This window comes from Salmo salar, chromosome ssa17 (assembly GCF_905237065.1).
Source record: "Salmo salar chromosome ssa17, Ssal_v3.1, whole genome shotgun sequence".
Lineage (NCBI taxonomy): Eukaryota > Metazoa > Chordata > Actinopteri > Salmoniformes > Salmonidae > Salmo > Salmo salar.
In genome coordinates, this window is record NC_059458.1 from 2,407,518 (window position 1) to 2,430,954 (window position 23,437).

General features: G+C 43.5%; 1 protein-coding gene and 1 pseudogene across 2 annotated transcripts in view; one reads left to right on the forward strand and one right to left on the reverse strand.

The window, feature by feature from the left end:
- Positions 1–8,300, forward strand: part of LOC106561268 (WW domain-containing oxidoreductase-like) — a 289,940-nt pseudogene extending 281,640 nt beyond the window's left edge.
- The window catches only part of LOC106561266 (transcription factor Maf), a 118,219-nt gene continuing 102,856 nt past the window's right edge, over positions 8,075–23,437 (reverse strand). Inside the window, exon 3 of one of the 2 annotated variants that reach the window (XM_045698710.1) lies at positions 8,075–8,256. The gene's annotated coding sequence lies outside the window, so the exon portion shown is untranslated. The remainder of the gene's footprint in view (positions 8,257–23,437) is intronic. The other variant, XR_006759956.1, reaches the window with a different exon arrangement.

Sequence of the window (23,437 nt, forward strand, 5' to 3'; positions counted from 1 at the left end):
GGGACAGGGGGAACCAGGGTTAGGTGTGTAGTCTCCATTCTCTATCCTAATGTTCTTCAGATGGAGAGATGTGATGTGGGGACAGGGGGAACCAGGGTTAGGTGTGTGGTCTCCATTCTCTATCCTAATGTTCTTCAGATGGAGAGATGTGATGTGGGGACAGGGGGGACCAGGGTTAGGTGTGTGGTCTCTCCATCCTGTCCCTAATGCCCCTCTGGGGAGCAGGCCGCCCAGTTCCCTGTATTACCCAGAAGGCCTAGGGGCTAATGATGGCTTTTTAATAGAATGTAATACATACTGAGGAGCAGAGGCCAGTGCCTTAGAGGGCTCTCCCATTAGAATGGCAAGAACAGCATTATACGTGTGTGTGTGTGTGTGTGTGTGTGTGTGTGTGTGTGTGTGTGTGTGTGTGTGTGTGTGTGTGTGTGTGTGTGTGTGTGTGGAGGGGGGGCTGAGGTTACGGGGGTGACTGTGGAGTCATGAGGGTGAACATTGTGTTGTTTTTAGAGGTGTGCTGGTGTGTTTGTGGTGTTAATCCCTCTCCTTCCGGTTGATTGGTTAGGCTGAATGGAGGGCCAGTCCGTTTATCTGAGTGGACCACGTTACCCAGGATTCCCCTCACATCTGGGCTGGGCACGCTTAGATGGGCTGTCGGCTCGCAGAGGCTAGCGCCGCTGAGGGCTAGTATAAACATACACTCTCTCTCTCCTCTCTCTCACTCTCACTCGCTCTGTCGCTCTCTATTACACAAACATGGGCCAGAGACAAGCCAGCAGACGTGTTGTTGTTACAATGATCATTTATTAAATGTGAAATATCTTTAGCACAGATTAAAAATCAGATACTTCCATCTATTGTGAACACCATGGGGTTGGAAATAAACATTCCTAAATGATCAACAAAAGCACAAAGTCCTGTTGGAGTCCCATCTTCTCCATCATGGCATAGATAGACCTTCATGTGAGACTGTTAGTTCAGAGAGACTGGATCCTAGAGCTGAGGCAAGTCTCTTTTACTGCTCATACTATCCTCTGTGATCATCCTATCATATAAGCTTGTTATATAGCCTAGTTCCAATTCTAGTTCCTTAAAACAGAACACTGCTAAATCACAATCAGTGTCCCCCTGTGTGTGTTGCCAGGGCCAGTCATGTCTGCTCTCGTCACAACAAGAGAGGACTATGCTGCCCTGTGACAGATGTGGACAGACTCTTAACGAGGCTTTAGTTGTTAACACACAGGTTGCCTCTCTGCTTTGCCTCAACCCTTCACACACCAAGACAACTGAACAGAACCTTGACCAGAGTGGTTTAACCACATTCAGAATGACAGAACACATTCAGAACGACAGGTAAAAGAACAGAAGTGAACCACCCACAAGAGTAAGAAAACTGTAAGACTTTACACTTTGTCCAGGATGTCATCGTCTGACATATTGGTTCTTTTTTATTATTCTCTTTTTATTTGACTTGTTCATAGATCATTTTCAGCACATGCCATATGAGAAGTTTGGGATTATAAAAGTACCTGAAAGAAGTGCTAGACTGTCAGCATGCATAGCTGTTTGCTATTTACATGTTCCTTTGTACAGGACAGGACGGGCTGGGCCAAGAACAGAGTGCTCTACAGTACTGGGTGTATTTACAGGTCAATGTCATAAATACACACGTCTGGGAAAAGGGTCACGCATATTAACAGAGAACACTCGTATGACAGAATGACAGAGCCCAACCTTGATGAGGCAGAAACAAAACAGTTTTTTTTTCTCTTTCTGGTACATTAGTCCTATGCTAACAAATAGCACAATGGATCATATAGTATTGCTGTACTGTACAAGCACAGAGTGATTAGACATGGTTAGAGATCACCACAGTAACATGTTATACTATCAAAACAACGCCGAACAACTCTGAGATACAGTATAGTTACCCTGTAATGATTCAACACCAATATCTCCCTTCTCTCTGACCTTGCTTTTCAATACATTGAAGAGTGGCTGTTCAACAGTTAAATATTGCAGAATACTTTCCAAAGTACATTTTAAATATTTTCATTCTGTTGAAAATTGGAAGACATAAATGTGATCCGGCACTATTTTCCAGAGCAGTGATGGTCCAGGCCAGACATGGTCAGGTTATTGCTGCTGATCTAGGGCCTGTTTATTGCAGCTCTTAAAGCATAGAGATTGCAGAGGTTGGGTTTGTGTGTTTAAGTGGTCTGGAAAAGATCTTGTTGGCTAGGACCCTGCTACTTCGGTTTGTCACATTTCTACTATATTGCTGAAGTGATGGTGAAAGTGTTTTCCTTTCCCCGTTTAGTTCTGGTGATTTATGGGATGTCTCAGGGACAGTTGCTTTGGCTTACACTCAATTAACCCTTTCCTCTCCACCCACCAGTGTGGTGCTCAGTTCTGTCTGATAGGAACATAACATACCAACCCCAAGAAAACCAGTCATTTCTCTGTCAACTCTGTAAAACTATGTATATCAGAATCAGGATTTACATTGACAAATACTAGTACACAAACAGAAAGAGCCATTGGTTGGTCGACACCTAAAATGTACAGTTATTATTTATAATGTACATGATTATACACATCTGTTGGGCTACTGTACATGTCAGGAGGGATTGTGTGTGTGTGTGTGTGTGTGTGTGTGTGTGTGTGTGTGTGTGTCTGTCTGTCTGTCTGTCTGTCTGTCTGTCTGTCTGTCTGTCTGTCTGTCTGTCTGTCTGTCTGTCTGTCTGTCTGTCTGTCTGTCTGTCTGTCTGTTTGTCTGTGTTTGTCTGTGTGTGTGTGTGTGTGTGTGTGTGTTTGTCTGTTTGTGTGTCTGTTTGTGTGTGTGTGTGTGTTTGTCTCCAGCCCATTCCCCTTCTTCTCTCTATGTATCTCTGATAGATAGTGGTGGTGGGTGGTTCTGCATGTTAATGTCTAGCATGCTAATCTCATCAGGCTTATCTCTTACACGGGTAAAAAGGTCATGTAGTGGGAGGGCCGAGCTGAACACCAAGAAGATAACACACACACACACACTCTCTCCCTCTCTCTTTCTCCCTCTCTCTCCTTCTGCTGTGTACATATCTTGTTGTCTCCCTCAGACAGAATTCCCTGCTGTGCAGTAGAGCTGCGTTCTCAGATCAGGTGTAAATCATTCCAATGTATTGATGGACCACCTTTCACCTAAAACAGAGATGACCCTGGAAGTAGAGTAAGATGAGCAGGAAGGTAAATATATTGCATCTTCCAGTGAGTTTGTGTCTACATTCTAAAGCAGGTAACTGAGGGTGACTGGTTAGCTAAATGATCTGACACCCTGCTTCTGAACTGTGTATATGTGGGTCTGGGTGTGTCTCTTAGACACTGAGTGACATGTGTGAGCCTTTGATATGCCAGTCCTATGAGGTGTGTAGAGTTATCAGTGTGCTGGCAGGGAGGGAGACAGCAGAGAGATGCAGTTGTTTCATCAATCTGCCGCTGCTACTACCAGCACTGAGAAGGATGTTTGATGTGTGTCTGTATTGCTCAATGAGAGAGTCTACTGTATGTCTGTGTATGTGTGCATGCACTTTATTCTGTGACTGTGTGTACATGTGTGAGACTGTGTGTACATGTGTGTACATTGTGTGACTGTGTGTACATGTGTGTGACTGTGTGTACATTGTGTGACTGTGTGTACATGTGTGACTGTGTGACTGTGTGTACATGTGTGAGACTGTGTGTACATGTGTGTACATTGTGTGACTGTGTGTACATGTGTGTGACTGTGTGTACATTGTGTGACTGTGTGTGTTGCTAGATCTTAATGACAGCCAGTGTGTGTGTGCTGGAACAGTTCTGGTATATTTCCGTATGTGTGTCTCCCTGTATTAGCCTCTGCCAGCTTAGGCTGCAGATGCTCAAATGAGCCTCAATGAGGCTGTGCCTTTGAAGTGTGTGTGTGTTTGTGTACAGACCTTTGCTGCTCTGCCAGTGCACTGTACTAAACTGCTCTGCTCTGCAGTCTCTCATCAGTCCTCTCCCCCAGTCTCATTTGTAGATAAAGAGCAGTTAGCCAGAGAGAAGTATTTCATGTGTCTATAGAAGTCAGCTCCAGAACAGTCTCCTGTCTTCTCATAACGTCACAGCAGTTTTTAGCCAGCAGAAGTTTTTAGCCAGCAGCAGGGCTACATGAAAGATCCTCTGAGCGCCTGAATTCTGGCTGTAATACTCTCTGATGTCGGTTTCTTCCTCTCTGTTTCAAACGCTGTGGAATCGCACTCCCTCTCTCCCTCTCTCCACTCCTAATTACTGACTGTGCCGGCTGGTGCTGCATTAGGGAGGCATGTCTCAGTACAGTGTGACTACAGACTACTGTAAACTGGATTTGAGATGTTAAACTGAGAAATCCAGCTTCTGAGTAGTCATTTCCCACTCAATTAGAGGGTGTAGGGTAGAGAGTCTAACAGGCTGTCTGCTCTCTAGGTTTCTTAGAAAGAGAAGAGAGAAAGGAGTGGGGTTTGCGAGCGTGTGCATGCCTGTACTATATATGATGTGTGTGTACAAGAGCACTATTCTCATCATATCACTCTTTAGTGGTGTATCTCACTCTTTACTGTGGCAAACCGTATATACTCCAATGTTTACTGTTTAGGACCGTTGCTCTCTACTCTACAGTCTGACTTCCCTCATGAACCCCTAGATAATGTGAACATGTACAGATGTGTAATCATGGTATAGATACTATATGTTCCCTTATAGAGTTTACAGAACCCTCTGGCTCTCCACTCCCAATGAGAAGAGCTGCTCCCTCCTTCCCAGTCTAGAACACCGTGGGCCACATCCTCTGTCCAGAAAACAGAAAACAGTGTGCAAACTTCCACAAAACAACTACAAAATATTGCAGCTGTAGAAATATCAAGTGCAACATATTTTGGGTGTGTTTTACTTCAAATCTGGATGAACAGTCGCCACCTTCCCACAGTTATTGTGGTATTCTACAGAGATCGTGTTGTTTTGTGGACAGACAGTGTTGTCCCTGGTCTGTGTATTTACCACATTTCCATAAGTATGCACTCTGTGGAGAGTCAGCAGTCCTGTATACACACAATATAGAAATATATATATGTACTGTACCAGTCAAAATTTTGGACACACCTACTCATTCCAGGGTTTCTCTTTATTTGTACTATTTTCTACATTGTAGAATAATAGTGAAGACATAAACACTATGAAATAACACATATGGAGTCATGTAGTAACCAAAAAACTGTTAAACAAATCAAAATATATTTTAGATTTTAGATTCTTCAAAGTAGCCACCCTTTGCCTTGATGACAGCTTTGCACACTCTTGGCATTCTCTCAACCAGTTTCATGAGGTAGTCACCTGGAATGCATTTCAATTAACAGGTGTGCCTTGTTAAAAGGACATTTGTGGATTTTGTTTCCTTCTTAATGCGTTTGAGCCAATCAATTGTTTTGTGATAAGGTAGGGGTGGTATACAGAAGATAGCCTTATTTGGTAAAAGACCAAGTCCATATTTTGGCAAGAACATTTCAAATAAGCAGTGAGAAACGACAGTCCATCATTACTTTAAGACATGAAGGTCAGTCAATCCAGAACATTTCAAGAACTTTGAAAGTTTCTTCAAGTGCAGTCACAAAAAACATTGAGCGCTATGATGAAACTGGCTCTCATGAGGACCGCCACTGGAAAGGAAGACCCAGAGTTACCTCTGCTGCAGAGGATAAGTTCATTAGAGTTAACTGCACCTCAGATTGCAGCCCAAATAAATGCTTCACAGAGTTCAAGTAACAGACACATCTCAACATCAACTGTTCAGAGGAGACTGTGTGAATCAGACCTTCATGGTCGAATTGTTGCAAAGAAACCACTACTAAAGGACACAAATAAGAAGAAGAGACTTGCTTGGGCCAAGAAACACGAGCAATTGACATTAGACCTGTGGAAATCTGTACTTTGGTCTGATGAGTCCAAATTTTAGATTTTTGGTTCCAAGGGCTGTGTAGGTGAACGGATGATCTCCACATGTGTGGTTCCCACAGTGAAGCATGTAGGAGGAGGTGTGATGGTGTGGGGGTGCTTTGCTGGTGACACTGTCTGTGATTTATATAGAATTCAAAGCACACTTAACCAGCATGGCTACCACAGTATTCTGCAGTGATACGCCATCCCATCTGGTTTGCGCTTAGTGGGACTATCATTTGTTTTTCAACAGGACAATGACCCAAAACACACCTCCAGGCTGTGTAAGGGCAATTTGACCAAGGAGATTGATAGAGTGCTGCATCAGATGACCTGGCCACCACAATCACCTGACCTCAACCCAATTGAGATGGTTTGGGATGAGTTGGACCGCAGAGTGAAGGAAAAGCAGCCAACAAGTGCTCAGCATATGTGGGAACTCCTTCAAGACTGTTGGAAAAGCATTCCTCATGAAGCTGGTTGAGAGAATGCCAAGAGTGTGCAAAGCTGTCATCAAGTAAAAGAGTGGCTACTTTGAAGAATTTAAAATCTAAAATACATTTTGATTTGTTTAACACTTTTTTGGTTACTACATGATTCTATATGTGTTATTTAATAGTTTTGATGTCTTCACTAATATTATACATTGTAGAAAATAGTTAAAAAAAAAAAAAAAATTGAATGAGTAGGTGTGTCCAAACCTTTGACTGGTACTGTATATAAATAAAAATATCCAGATCCATTGTCCCTATGGTAACACTATCCCATCATTATGGGCTGTGGCAGAGAGGGGTGTCTCTATGGAGTTTATCCTCTCTGTATCTCTCTTTCTGTCTCTCTCCATTTGCATGGAGTTCCTTGTCTGTCTCATATGGAAGCTCTGGAGGATCAGGGTCGCTGAGTCCAGGTGTGTGTATTCCAGTGGAGGTGTCTTGGCAGGATCTTTAGGGTGCCTGGATTTCCTGTGTATCTCTTGGCGGACAAGAGCGTCTCTGTCAGTCTCTCTGACTGTCCCTTCCCACACAGATGATGTTGATCAGTGCTGCTCTGTCTGTCCTCCATGTTGACTGTTGTCTCTCTGTCTCTCTGTCTCCACAGCAACAGGGGGCAGCCACCACGGTGTACTGTGCGGTAGCTCCGGAGCTGGAGGGTCTAGGAGGGATGTACTTCAACAACTGTTTCCGCTGCCTGCCCTCCCCCAGGCCGAGGACCAGGTCACTGCAGCCAGCCTGTGGGAGCTAAGCGAGCGCCTAGTCTCAGAGAGGCCTACGGGCCTACAGGCCCTCTGATTGACACGCCCACACTGACTGTCAACAGCCAATCAGGACTGGTGGAGAGAGGAGGGACTAGCCAATCAGGAATGGAGGGAGAGGGAGAAAGTGGGGATGAAAATGAACATTTGTACATTGAGTGGACTGTAGAAAGCTTTCAAACCATTGAACTGAAACTTTCACTTCACTAAGGGGAGTAAAATACACGTACAAATACACCAGGGTTATTGTGTGCCTCTTTGTGGCAGGGAGAGTTCACCAGTTTCTTATTCCAGCCAAAGTGGGTCTGTGTTTCTCACTCCAGTGTGTTACCAGCTGCAACCCTGTGTGTATCTTCTCTCTGTATCTCCAGTTTCCTCCTGTATATATATCTTTTACATGTCTGAGTATGGAGATATGGTGATTATCATTGTGCTAGTGTAGGGGGGTTGAAGGGGGATAGGAGAAATAAGGAGGTATAATTGAATGCCTATGTACATATTAGAGCTATGGTGTCATGCCTATATACAGATGTAGTAGCTGTATTCCATATGAGGCCCTATTCACTTCTACTGTCCATTATTTACAGGAACAGCATTGGGCCTATGTGCTAACGGGAACTCACGCATCATCACCTCTGCCCTCTACGGTGTCTGTCTACAGTTAGACCTCCAACCTACATATTATAACATATAATACTCTACAAAATGCTATTTACAATGTGGTACTGTATCTTTGTCACAAGTCACAATTATGTCTGTAGCTACTGGTGATAGAGAAAGAGAGAATCCAGGAGTTTTAGTAGTTGATCAAACAGGAACTCAGTATTTTCCTTGATGTTTAGTTTTGTTGTCATTTGTTGTCATTTGTTTCTGTGGATAATCTCGTCATGAAAGTGTGCGGTGTTGGGTGACGGGTCCATCTGGACTTCTGTACTGTTGCTTGGTTTCTGGGTGGTTTGGAGATGTGTGGACGTTGTGCTTTGTGGCCGTCTGGTGCCGCGGAATGATGTTGTTAAGAAATCAGCATTCCTCTGTCATGGTTTCTGTAAAGAAAAAGAAGAGGACACATTAAAGACCGTTTCTTACACTATGTGTCTGGACATTTCAATGCTCACACACACACACACACAGTTGGTAGGATCCTATTCAAAGAAACCAAAACAAATGTACCATAGGGTGTAAGGGTGCAGACTTCGGGGAGAAGGGGGCCAGAAATGGTCTATGAGACTCCTTTATGTGGTCAGTGAGCAGCAGCACACCCTTTGACCTGGAACTATTTTCAACTCAACCCCTCTACCAGGAAATACTGGGCAGGGCCAGGGAGTAATCGACACATTGACCAACCAATCACACGGCTGACCTGCATTATTCTCATGCCTGGTTGGTCGGCTGAATCGATGCCTGAGAGAGTCCCTTTCACTGCTAAACGAACCCTGCTCCGGCACAGTGTTCAACAGGATTCAACACTGTATTATACATACACTCATCTGTTTAGCCTACTGTACCCAGACTACAGCTGTCTTGTTAGTGTTCTTACACACACACACACACACACACACACACACACACACACACACACACACACACACGGTGAGGAATTGAGGACAGGGAGATTTAGAGAAATGTATAGAGGTGTCCAGAATGTCTAAGTCCCTAGGCTAGAGAGGAAACAACAACACATCTAGACATCCCCTAAGCTTTACAAATCTTTTCTTACTTTTTTTAAAATCAAATTATTTTTAGGCATGTTGGAGTTGACCTGAACTCTTCCTGCTACCCTGTGGCTGTGTGGGCATGTAACCGGCTGCTACACACTCACTGACCTAAAGGGGAGAGGGATGGGGTACAGGGGGAGGAGGTGCACCCCGTTATAGGTCCAGGCCCCCTTCTGTGGCCCTTAGGGACTGTATTGCTACAGCTGGGCCCCTTACACTTGCCTCCCTCTGCTCCCGAACTGGTAAGGACCAGGAAGCTGAGATACTTACACACACACACACACACACACACACACACACACACACACACAGATGAATGCATGTCACTGAGCTCCTTCATAGACAAAATGAGTGAGACATCAACAGCACGTAGTCCTCCTGCTTTAACCAGTCATTGACACACACACTCAGAGAGATGCCGGGCAGACAACAAACAGGAAACACAGCATTAAGATCTCTTCTGGGTGTGCATTGCTGCTGTGGATCTATGAGTGTGTGTGTGTGTGTGTGTGTGTGTGTGTGTGTGTGTGTGTGTGTGTGTGTGTGTGTGTGTGTGTGTGTGTGTGTGTGTGTGTGTGTGTGTGTGTGTGTGTTCTGACTGTAGAGGGAGATCCCTACCTGGCTTTCAAACAAAGTCTTATTGATCAGGTCCTATCGGAATCATCAGATAGTTAATCAATACATTACACTTCCTCCCAATGCTCAGAGAACAGAAGAGAGGAGAACAGGAGAGGAGAGGAAAAGAGCGGCGATGTGAACAGAGGAGAGCAGGAGAAGATGGGAAAAGAGGAGGTGTGAACATTGGAGAAGAACAGAACAGGAGAGGAGAGGAAACGAGAGGAGATGCGAACAGAAGAGAGAATCCCTGAGCGTCATTTCCGGTCACAACTTGCAGACTTGTTTACGTGCTGCTGTGCGTTTTGTTGCCAACCTTACTTTGCTACCTGACAACTTTACGTTTTTACTTTTTAATTACCGTTTATATTTTTAGTTTTTCCCTCACTCAACTTTTTTCATTCAACTTTTTCACTCCGGAGGTTTTATCTGGACGTGGTTCGTCAGGACCTCCAACAGCCGAAGCTAAGTAACATTAACATGATGCCTTCTAATTGCAGTCGCTGTACTCATAATATACAGGAGAACGATCGCCTTACGGCAAGGATAGCTGTGCTGCAAGCCCAGCTTCAGACACAATCGTTAGGCAAGGGTAATTTCAGTGTAGGAAAGGATGAAACAGCGTCTGTGCCACCAGTAAGTACAGATAGTAACGTTAGTATAAATCCCCTCGCACGGTCCCCACAGCCGGACAACTTTCTCATGGCTTCTGGAGGGAAATGCTGTAGGAATGCTCAACCGGTGTCGCTCATTCAGCCGACAGAAACTTTCAACCGGTTCTCCCCATTAAGCAGCGAGTCGGAGTCAGAGGCCGAGCCTTCTCTAGTCTCTACTCCTCCCGTTACGGGGTCTGAGAGGCCGAAGCCTCCCACCATTAGCTCTGACAAATTGAAAACCCTAGTCATTGGCGACTCCATTACCCGCAGTATTGGACTTAAAACGAATCATCCAGCGATCGTACACTGTTTACCAGGGGGCAGGGCTACCGATGTTAAGGCTAATCTGAAGATGGTGCTGGCTAAGGCTAAAACTGGCGAGTATAGAGAGTATAGGGATATTGTTATCCACGTCGGCAACAACGATGTTGGGATGAAACAGTCAGAGGTCACCAAGCGCAACATAGCTTCAGCGTGTAAATCAGCTAGAAAGATTTGTCGGCATCGAGTAATTGTCTCTGGCCCCCTCCCAGTTAGGGGGAGTGATGAGCTCTACAGCAGAGTCTCAACTCAATCGCTTGTTTAAAACTGTTTTCTGCCCCTCCCAAAAGATAGAATTTGTAGATAATTGGCCCTCTTTCTGGGACTCACCCACAAACAGGACCAAACCTGGCCTGTTGAGGAGTGCCGGACTCCATCCTAGCTGGATGGGTGCTCTCATCTTATCTATGAACATAGACAGGGCTCTAACTCCCCTAGCTCCACAATGAAATAGGGTGCAGGCCAGGCAGCAGGCTGTGAGCCAGCCTGCCAGCTTAGTGGAGTCTGCCACTAGCATAGTCAGTGGAGTCAGCTATCCCCATTGAGACCGTGTCTGCCTCGACCTAGGTTGGGCAAAACTAAACATGGTGGTGTTCGCTTTAGCAATCTCACTACAATAAAGACCTCCTCCATTCCTGCCATTATTGAAAGAGATCGTGATACCTCACATCTCAAAATAGGGCTACTTAATGTTAGAGCCCTCACTTCAAAGGCAGTTACAGTCAATGAACTAATCACTGATCATAAACTTGATGTGATTGGCCTGACTGAAACATGGCTTAAGCCTGATGAATTACTGTGTTAAATAAGGCCTCAACTCCTGGTTACACTAGTGACCATATCCCCCGTGCATCCCGCAAAGGCAGAGGAGTTGCTAACATTTACGATAGCAAATTTCAATTTACAAAAAAAATAAAACAACGTTTTCGTCTTTTGAGCTTCTAGTCATGAAATCTATGCAGCCTATTCAATCACTTTTTATAGCTACTGTATACAGGCCTCCTGGGCCATATACAGCGTTCCTCACTGAGTTCCTTGAATTCCTTTCGGACATAGCAGATAATATTCACATTTTTGGTGACTTTAATATTCACATGGAAAAGTCCACAGACCCACTCCAAAAGGCTTTCGGAGCCATCATCGACTCAGTGGGTTTTGTCCAACATGTCTCTGGACCTACTCACTGCCACAGTCATACTCTGGACCTAGTTTTGTCCCATGGAATAAATGTTGTGGATCTTAATGTTTTTCCTCATAATCCTGGACTATCGGACCACCATTTTATTACGTTTGCAATCGCAACAAATAATCTGTTCAGACCCCAACCAAGGAGCATCAAAAGTCGTGCTATAAATTCTCAGACAACCCAAAGATTCCTTTATGGCCTTCCAGACTCCCTCTGCCTACCCAAGGACGACAGAGGACAAAAATCAGTTAACCACCTAACTGAGGAACTCAATGTAACTTTGTGCAATAGCCTAGATGCAGTTGCACCCCTAAAAACTTTTGTCATAAGAAACTAGCTCCCTGGTATACAGAAAATACACGAGCTCTGAAGCAAGCTTCCAGAAAATTGGAACGGAAATGGCGCCACACCAAACTGGAAGTCTTCCGACTAGCTTGGAAAGACAGTACCGTGCAGTATCGAAGAGCCCTCACTGCTGCTCGATCATCCTATTTTTCCAACTTAATTGAGGAAAATAAGAACAATCCGAAATTTCTTTTTGATACTGTCGCAAAGCTAACTAAAAAGCAGCATTCCCCAAGAGAGGATGGCTTTCACTTCAGCAGTAATAAATTCATGAACTTCTTTGAGGAAAAGATCATGATCATTAGAAAGCAAATTACGGACTCCTTTTTAAATCTGCATATTCCTCCAAAGCTCCGTTGTCCTGAGTCTGCACAACTCTGTCAGGACCTAGGATCAAGGGAGAAACTCAAGTGTTTTAGTACTATATCTCTTGACACAATGATGAAAATAATCATGGCCTCTAAACCTTCAAGCTGCATATTGGACCCTACTCCAACTAAACTACTGAAAGAGCTGCTTCCTGTGCTTGGCCCTCCTATGTTGAACATAATAAACGGCTCTCTATCCATCTCTCGGATGTGTACCAAACTCACTAAAAGTGGCAGTAATTAAGCTTCTCTTGAAAAAGCCAAACCTTGACCCAGAAAATATAAAAAACTATCGGCCTATATCGAATCTTCCATTCCTCTCCAAAATTTTTGAAAAAGCGGTTGCGCAGCAACTCACTGCCTTCCTGAAGACAAACAATGTATACGAAATGCTTCAGTCTGGTTTTAGACCCCATCATAGCACTGAGACGGCACTTGTGAAGGTGGTAAATTACCTTTTAATGGTGTCATACCGAGGCTCTGCATCTGTCCTCGTGCTCCTAGACCTTAGTGCTGCTTTTGATACCATCGATCACCACATTCTTTTGGAGAGATTGGAAACCCAAATTGGTCTACACGGACAAGTTCTGGCCTGGTTTAGATCTTATCCATCGGGAAGATATCAGTTTGTCTCTGAGAATGGTTTGTCCTCTGACAAATCAACTGTAAATGTTGGTGTTCCTCAAGGTTCCGTTTTAGGACCACTATTGTTTTCACTATATATTTTACCTGTTGGGGATGTCATTCAAAAACATAATGTTAACTTTCACTGCTATGTGGATGACACACAGCTGTACTTTTCAATGAAACATGGTGAAGCCCCAAAATTGCCCTCGCTAGAAGCCTGTGTTTCAGACATAAGTGGATGGCTGCAAACGTTCTACTTTTAAACTCGGACAAAACAGAGATGCTTGTTCTAGGTCCCAAGAAACAAAGAGATCTTCTGTTGAATCTGACAATTAATCTTGATGGTTGTGCAGTCGTCTCAAATAAAACTGTGAAGGACCTCGGCGTTACTCTGGACCCTGATCTCTCTTTTTACGAACATATCAAGACTGTTTCAAGGACAGCTTTTTTCCATCTATGTAACATTGTAAAAATCTGAAACTTTCTGTCCAAAAATGATGCAGAACAATTAATCCATGCTTTTGTTACTTCTAGGTTGGGCTACTGCAATGCTCTACTTTCCGGCTACATAGATAAAGCACTAAATAAACTTCAGTTAGTGCTAAATACGGCTGCTAGAATCCTGACTAGAACCGAAAAATGTGATCATATTGCTCCAGTGCTAGCTTCCCTACACTGGCTTCCTGTTAAGGCAAGGGCAGAATTCAAGGTTTTACTGCTAACCTACAAAGCATTACATACATACCTACACGTACGCTACGGTCACAAGACGCAGGCCTCCTAATTGTCCCTAGAATTTCTAAGCAAACAACTGGAGGCAGGGCTTTCTCCTATAGAGCTCAATTTTTCTGGAATGGTCTGCCTACCCATGTGAGAGACGCATACTCGCTCTCAACCTTTAAGTCTTTACTGAAGACTCATCTCTTCAGTAGGTCATATGATTGAGTGTAGTCTGGCCCAGGAGTGTGAAGGTGAACGGAAAGGCACTGGAGCAACGAACCGCCCTTGCTGTCTCTGCCTGGCCGGTTCCCCTCTCTCCACTGGGATTCTCTACCTCTTACCCTATTACAGGGGCTCAGTCACTGGCTTACTGGTGCTCTTCCATGCCGTCCCTAGGTGTAACGATCGTCCAAAGGATTAGACCGAGGGGCAGCGTGGTGAGTGTTCATCTTTATTTTAAATCGGAACACTTAATCAAAATAATAAACAAATACAAACGACCGTCCCGTCTTGCAGGCTATAACGAGCAGTACAAAATCAAGATCCCACAAACACAGGTGGAAAAAGGCTGCCTAAGTATGGCTTCCAATTAGAGACAACGATAGACACCTGCCTCTGATTGGAAACCATACCCGGCCAAAACATAGAAAATAACACATAGAATGCCCACCCCACACCCCGACCTAACAACATAGAGAAATAAACCCTCTCACTAGGAGGGGTGTCACGCCCTGACCTCTACAAGTCTGGTTCATCCTTGCGAGCAATTTCCAAAAGCCTGAAGGTACCACGTTCATCTGTACAAACAATAATACGCAAGTATAAACACCATGGGACCACGCAGCCATCATACCGCTCAGGAAGGAGACGCATTCTGTCTCCTAGAGATGAACATACTTTAGTGTGAAAAGTGCAAATCAATCCCAGAACAACAGCAAAGGACCTTGTGAAGATGCTGGAGGAAACAGGTACAACATTATCTATATCCACAGTAAAACGAGTCCTATATGGACATAACCTGAAAGGCAGCTCAGCAAGGAAGAAGCCACTGCTCTAAAACCACAATAAAAAAGCCAGACTATGGGTTGCAACTGCACATGGGGACAAAGATCGTACTTTTTGGAGAAATGTCCTCTGGTCTGTTTGAACAAAAATATAACTGTTTGGCCATAATGACCATCATTATGTTTGGAGGAAAAAGGGGGAGGCTTGCAAGCCGAAGAACACAATCCCAACCGTGAAGCACGGGGTGACAGCATCATGTTGTGGGTGTGCTTTGCTGCACTTCACAAAATAGATGGCATCATGAGGCAGGAAAATTATGTGGATATATTGAAGCAACATCTCAAGACATCAGTCAGGAAGTTAAAGCTTGGTCGCAAATGGGTCTTCCAAATGGACAATGACCTTAAGCATACTTCCAAAGTTGTGGCGAAATGGACAACAAAGTCAAGGTATTGGAGTGGCCATCACAAAGCCCTGACCTCAATCCCATAGAAAATTTGTGGGCAGAGCTGAAAAAGCGTGTGTGAGCAAGGAAGCCTAGAAACCTGACTCAGTTACACCAGCTCTGTCAGGAGGAGTGGGCCAAAATTCACCCAACTTATTGTGGGAAGCTTGTGGAAGGGTACCCGAAACGTTTGACCCAACTTAAACAATTTAAAGACAATGCTACCAAATACTAATTGAGTGTATGTAAACTTCTGACCCACTGGGAATGTGATGAAAGAAATAAAAGCTGAAATAAATAATTCTCAACTATTATTCTGACATTTCACATTGTTAAAATAAATTGGTGATTCTAACTGACCTAAGACAGGGAATTTTTATTAGGATTAAATGTCAGGAATTGTGAAAAACTGAGTATACATTTATTTGGCTAAGGTGTATGTAAACTTCCGACTTCAACTGTATGTCTCTTTGTGGTGATAATGATTTCTAATTGAAACATGTTTATGTGTGAATTTATCAAATATTCTTTTGCCATAAGATTAATTTCCCTTCTCAGTGTATAATTATGGGTGGATTGATTTGAGGATGTTTGTATTGCTGATATTGGTAGTCTTGACGGCTGGAATGCTGCCATTTGGAGCGGATATATTTAATTATCACAATCAATGTTAAAGCCCTCCATGGACTAGACTAACTCAATACATATCTACTGGGAGGGAGGAAACATACTGTACCTTCTGCCTACACCAGGCTATAAACTCTCTCTCTCTCTCTCTCTTTCACACACACTCATTCTCTCTCTTTCTCTTTAGGATGTGATTTAAATGACTAATCAATATTCATTAAGTGCTATTGTAATGAAGTCAATGAAATTGTTGCCAACTAAATACAGAGGCTTGCTTTGGTTGAGAAATTCCAGAAAATATGAGTTGGTGTGAAAGTGCTTATTGGACAAAACCCTAATTTAATTTCAGTCATGTAGTGTTTAAAATAAGATAGGATGTAATTTACAATCTTAAAATATCAATATGACTCTACGTTGAATTGTGTAGTTGATTAAACAGTGTTATTAATGCTATAATGCTGGTATCTGTTTGTTACGTTCCTCCTAAGAAGAGGTAGGTGCAGGAGTCAGGCGCAGGAGAGCAAGGAATTTCCAGAGTACAATAGTTTATTAAACGTCCCAAACACGACAACAACAGGTGGGGAAACACACCCAACGAAGTCGCCACACACAGGGAAATAAACGTAACACACGGAGGAGAAACCTCTACTCCCAAATAAACTAAACACGGTGAAACACGACCGTGAGGAAAAAAACCCTGTGGCACAAACACGCCCCCTAGCAGAGCAACAACAGCAAATAATCCCCCACAAACACGCCCCCTAGCAGAGCAACAACAGCAAATAATCCCCCACAAACACGCCCCCTAGCAGAGCAACAACAGCAAATAATCCCCCACAAACACGCCCCCTAGCAGAGCAACAACAGCAAATAATCCCCCACAAACACGCCCCCTAGCAGAGCAACAACAGCAAATAATCCCCCACAAACACGCCCCCTAGCAGAGCAACAACAGCAAATAATCCCCCACAAACACGCCCCCCTAGCAGAGCAACAACAGCAAATAATCCCCCACAAACACGCCCCCCTAGCAGAGCAACAACAGCAAATAATCCCCCACAAACACGCCCCCTAGCAGAGCAACAACAGCAAATAATCCCCACAAACACGCCCCCTAGCAGAGCAACAACAGCAAATAATCCCCCACAAACACGCCCCCCAGCAGAGCAACAACAGCAAATAATCCCCCACAAACACGCCCCCTAGCAGAGCAACAACAGCAAATAATCCCCCACAAACACGCCCCCTAGCAGAGCAACAACAGCAAATAATCCCCCACAAACACGCCCCCCTAGCAGAGCAACAACAGCAAACAATCCCCCACAAACACGCCCCCCCAGCAGAGCAACAACAGCAAATAATCCCCCACAAAGAATAGCAGGCAACGGAGGTTAATAAACCCACCGTAATCAACTAATAGGACACAGGTGTAAACAAATCAGACAGACACAAACGAAAATGAAAAACGGATCATTGGCAGCTGCTCCAGCTTCAACTGTTCTGCCTGTGGCTATGGAACCATGACCTGTTCACCGGACGTGCTACCTGTCCCAGACCTGCTGTTTTGGACTCTCTCTCTCTACCGCACCTGCTGTCTCTAACTCTGAATGATCGTCTATGAAAAGCCAACTGACATTTACTCCTGAGGTGCTGACCTGTTGCACCCTCTACAACCACTGTGATTATTATTATCTGACTCTGCTGGTCATCTATGAACGTTTGAACATCTTGGCCATGTTCTGTTATAATCTCCACCCGGCACAGCCAGAAGAGGACTGGCCACCGCTCAGAGCCTGGTTCCTCTCTGGGTTTCTCCCAAGATTCCTGTCTTTCTAGGGAGTTTTTCCTAGCCACCGTGCTTCTACATCTGCATTGCTTGCTGTTTGGGGTTTTAGGCTGGGTTTCTATATATTTATCAATAAATGTGACTGTCTAATGGGGATATTACACTTACAGATTGAGGCCTGACTGTGTGTGTGTGTGTGTGTGTGTGTGTGTGTGTGTGTGTGTGTGTGCGCGCGCGCATGCGTGCGTGCATTGGGGTGTGGCCCGAAACCGTCAGTGTGTGTGCTTGTGTGTCTGCCTGTGTTCGTGTGTGTGTGCGCTTGTGGCTGCGTTTGTGTGTGTGGTGTATCTATGTGTGTGTGTGTGTGTGTGTGTGGCCGTTGGCGTTGGTGTTTACTGCAGTGGGATTGTCCCCTGTAGCTGTGTCGGCTGCTTCTCTATCTGACATGTAAATACCTGTGGTGGAACAGCACATCACCACCTATACCTTAACCAGGCTCAGACCCAACACTTACACAGACTGTCTGGCAATACAATGTCTCCTCAATGAAATGATCAGCTTCACCATGTAATACCTTTGAAATCTAGCCCCATGCAAAATAAAGAGAGGAAAGAGTGTGTGTGTGTGTGTGAGAGTGTGTGAGCGTGCGCACATATGTGTGAGGTTGAGGTTGGTGAGAATATTCTAGAGGAGCCCATATGTTTAGTCCCAGGGTGTTCTGGCACTTCTTGTACAGGCTGCGTCTAACACTGCTATGTGGCAGTGTATGTATTTGAGGCTGGAGAATATTCTATAGAAATGAACATGTAAACATTCAATATACTGAGACCAAAAAATAATTCTGAGATGCAAATGCTTGGCCTGTAGTTAACGTTCCCTTGGATCACACATAAACTCAGCAAAAAAAGAAACGTCCCTTTTTCAGGACCCTGTCTTTCAAAGATAATTCGTAAATATCCAAATAACTTCACAGATCTTCATTGTAAAGGGTTTAGACACTGTTTCCCATGCTTATTCAATGAACCATAAACAACTAATGAACATGCACCTGTGGAACGGTCATTTAGACACTAACAGCTTACAGACGGTAGGCAATTATGGTCACAGTTATGAAAACTTGGGACACTAAAGAGGCCTTTCTACTGACTCTGAAAAACACCAAAAGAAAGATGCCCAGGGTCCCTGCTGATCTGCGTGAACGTGCCAATAAATTGCAATGTCCGTACAGTGAGACGCCTAAGACAGCGCTACAGGGAGACAGGACGGACGGCTGATCATCCTCGCAGTGGTAGACCACGTGTAACAACACCTGCACAGGATCGGTACATCCGAACATCACAGCTGCGGGACAGGTACAGGATGGCAACAACAACTGCCCGAGTTACACCAGGAATGCACAATCCCTCCATCAGTGCTCAGACTGTCCGCAATAGGCTGAGAGAGGCTGGACTGAGGGCTTGTATGCCTGTTGTAAGGCAGGTCCTCACCAGACATCACCAGCAACAACGTCGCCTATGGGCACAAACCCACCATTGCTGGACCAGACAGGACTGGCAAAAAGTGCTCTTCACTGAAGAGTCGCGGTTTTGTATCACCAGGGGTGATGGTTGGATTCGCGTTTATTGTCGAAGGAATGAGCGTTACACTGAGGCCTGTACTCTGGAGCGGGATCGATTTGGAGGTGGAGGGTCCGTCATGGTCTGGGGCGGCAATCTCAACGCTGTGCGTTACAGGGAAGACATCCTCCTCCCTCATGTACATTTACATTTTAGTCATTTAGCAGACGCTCTTATCCAGAGCGACTTACAGTAGTGAATGCATACATTTCATACGTTTTATACATTTTTTCTCCGTACTGTAGTAACCTTCCTGCAGGCTCATCCTGACAGGACCCTTCAGCATGACAATGCCGCTGGCCATACTGCTCGTTCTGTGTGTGATTTCCTGCAAGACAGGAATGTCAGTGTTCTGCCATGGCCAGCGAGGAGCCCGGATCTCAGTCCCATTGAGCACATCTGGGACCTGTTGGATCGGCGGGTGAGGGCTAGGGCCATTCCCCCCAGAGATTTTGACACCCCCTTTGTTCAGGGACACATTATTCAATTTCTGTTAGTCACATTTCTGTGGAACTTGTTCAGTTTATGTCTCAGTTGTTGAATCTTCCTATGTTCTGTGGCAAACCTCTTCAAAGTTAGGAGCGTTTGTCACAAATTAAGTGGGAAACTGTCACCAAAGTCAGCCCAGAATGAAAGTTCTTTCGAACATGACAGTACCTGTGTGTTTGTTTCGCTGTCCTGGTCCACCCAGGCCGCAGGTAAGGTCAAGGATAGCAGGGTTCGGTACACAAATCTGGTTCTCGGTAGGTCCAGGTCTAAACGCCAACAGGTAAGTCCAAAACAGTCCAGCTCGTACACGGTAAATCCAGCCAATGTAGATTGTCTCTTTCTCTATGGTTCATAGATCCTTCCCGCCCTCTCTCTCTCTTCCTGGTTTTTCTTGACCTTTTATCTGTGGGTCGGCTCCACCTTCTGAGGGTTCCCCTTGCTTCTGGGAATTGTAGTTTTGGCAGTCGGCCATTTTGTGACCTGTAGTTCTGATCGGGGTGGCCATTTTAGTGATCGGGCAGAGCCCGTTTATTAGTTCTGCCCTCACATATCTGCCATTTATCACTCGACCCCCTTCTTTGCCACAGTTCATACAAATATTTACACATGTTAAGTTTGCTGAAAATAAACGCAGTTGACAGTGAGAGGACGTTTCTTTTTTTTGCTGACTTTAGAAACACTGTCAAATAAAAACGAATCAGAGAACACTTCCTTCCTCAAGCTCCAACAGAACCAACATTTTTTCTCCCTAGCTATATTATTTCTCCCTAGCCATATTATTTCCCCCTAGCTTTATGATTTCACCTTAGCTATATTATTTCTACCTAGCTATATTATTTCCCCTTAGCTATATTATTTCTCCCTAGCTATATTATTTCCCCCTAGCTATATGATTTCCCCTTAGCAATATTATTTCTCCCTAGCTATATTATTTCCCCTTAGCTATATTATTTCTCCCTAGCTATATTATTTCTCCCTAGCTATATTATTTCCCCCTAGCTATATTATTTCTCCCTAGCTATATTATTTCCCCTTAGCTACATTATTTCCCCCAGCTACATTATTTCCCCTAGCTATATTATTTCCCCCTAGCTATATGATTTCCCCCTAGCTATATGATTTTCCCCTAGCTATATTATTTCCCCCTAGCTACATTATTTCATCTAGCAATATTATTTCTCCCTAGCTATATTATTTCCCCCTAGCTATATTATTTCCCCCTAGCTATATTATTTCCCCCTAGCTATATTATTTCCCCCTTAGCTATATTATTTCCTCCTAGCTACATTATTTGCCCATAGCTATATTATTTCCCCGAGCTATATTATTTCTCCTTAGCTATATGATTTCCCACTAGCTATATTATTTCCCGCCCAACCTATATTATTTCCCCCTAGCTACATTATTTCTCCCTAGCTATATTATTTCCCCTTAGCTATATTATTTCTCCCTAGCTACATTATTTCTCTCTAGCTATAATATTTCCCCCTAGCTATATTATTTCTCCCTAGCTAAATTATTTCTCCCTAGATATAATATTTCCCCCTAGCTATATTATTTCCCCCTAGCTATATTATTTCCCCATAGCTACATTATTTCTCCCTAGCTATATTATTCCCCCAGCTATGTTATTTCTCCCTAGCTATATTATTTCCCCCTAGCATTTAATTTCCCCCCTAGCTATATTATTTTCCCCCAACCGATATTATTTCCCCCTAGCTACATTATTTCTCCCAAGCTACATTATTTCTCCCTAGCTATATTATTCACCCAGCTATATTATTTCTCCCTAGATATATTATTTCCCCCTAGCGATTTTATTTCCCCCTAGCTATATTATTTTCCCCGCAATCTATATTATTTCCTCCTTGCTATGTTATTTTCCCCCCAACCTATATTATTTCCCCCTAGCTACATTAGTTCTCCCTAGCTACATTATTTCTCCCTAGCTACATTATTTCTCCCTAGCTATATTATTTCCCCCTAGCTATATTATTCCCCCAGCTATATTATTTCTCCATAGCTACATTATATCTCCCTAGCTACATTATTTCTCCCTAGCTATATTATTCCCCCAGCTATATTATCTCCCCCAACCTATATTATTTCCCCGTAGCTACATTATATCTCCCTAGCTATATTTCCCCTTAGCTATATTATTTTCCTCTACCTACATTATTTCTCCCTAGCTACATTATTTCTCCATAGCTATATTATTTCCCCCAACCTATATTATTTCCCCCTAGCTACATTATTTTTCCCTAGCTATATTATTTCCCCCCCAACCTATATTATTTTCCCCTATCTACATTATTTCTCCCTAGCTACATTATTTCTCCCTAGCTATATTATTTCCCCCCAAACTAAATTATTTCCCCCTAGCTATATTATTTCCCCCAACCTATATTATTTCCCCCTAGCACATTATTTCTCCCTAGCTACATTATTTCTCACCAGCTATATTATTTCCACCCCCACCTATATTATTTCCCCCTAGCTACATTACTTCTCCCTAGCTACATTATTTCTCCCTAGCTATATTATTTCCCCCCAACCTATATTATTTCCCCCCTAGCTATATTATTTCCCCCCCAACCTATATTATTTCCCCCTAGCTACATTATTTCTCCCTAGCTACATCATTTCTCCCTAGCTATATTATTTCCCCCCCAACCTATATTATTTCTCCCAAGCTATATTATTTCTCCCTAGCTATATTATTTCCCCCTACCTATATTATTTCTCCCTAGATATATTATTTCCCCCCAACCTATATTATTTCCTCCCAGCTACATTATTTCCCCTAGCTACATTATTTCTTCCTAGCTACATTATTTCTCCCTAGCTATATTATTTCCCCCAACGTATATTAATTCCCCCTAGCTACATTATTTCTCCCTAGCTATATTATTTCCCCCAACCTATATTATTTCTCCCTAGCTATATTATTTCTCCCTAGCTATATTATTTCCCCCTACCTATATTATTTCTCCCTAGCAATATTATTTTCCACCCCAACCTATATTATTTCCCCCGAAGCTATATTATTTCCCCCTAGCTACATTATTTCTCCCGAGCTACATTATTTCTCCCTAGCTATATTATTTCCCCCAACCTATATTATTTCCCCCTAGCTACATTATTTCTCCCTAGCTATATTATTTCCCCCCAACCTATATTATTTCCCCTAGCTACATTATTTCTCCCTAGCTACATTATTTCTCCCTAGCTATATTATTTCCCCCCAATCTACATTATTTCTCCCTAGCTATATTATTTCCCCCAACCTGTATTATTTCCCCCTAGCTACATTATTTCTCCCTAGCTATATTATTTCCCCCCAACCTATATTATTTCCCCCTAGCTACATTATTTCTCCCTAGCTACATTATTTCTCCCTTGCTATATTATTTCCCCCCAATCTATATTATTTCCCCTAGCTATGTTATTTACCCCCCAACCTATATTATTTCTCCCTAGCTACATTATTTCTCCCTAGCTACATTATTTCTCCCTAGCTATATTATTTCCCCCAACCTACATTATTTCCCCCTAGCTACATTATTTCTCCCAAGCTACATTATTTCTCCCTAGCTATATTATTTCCCCCAACCTAAATTATTTCCCCCTAGCTATATTATTTCCCCCAACCTATATTATTTCCCCCCTAGCACATTATTTCTCCCTAGCTACATTATTTCTC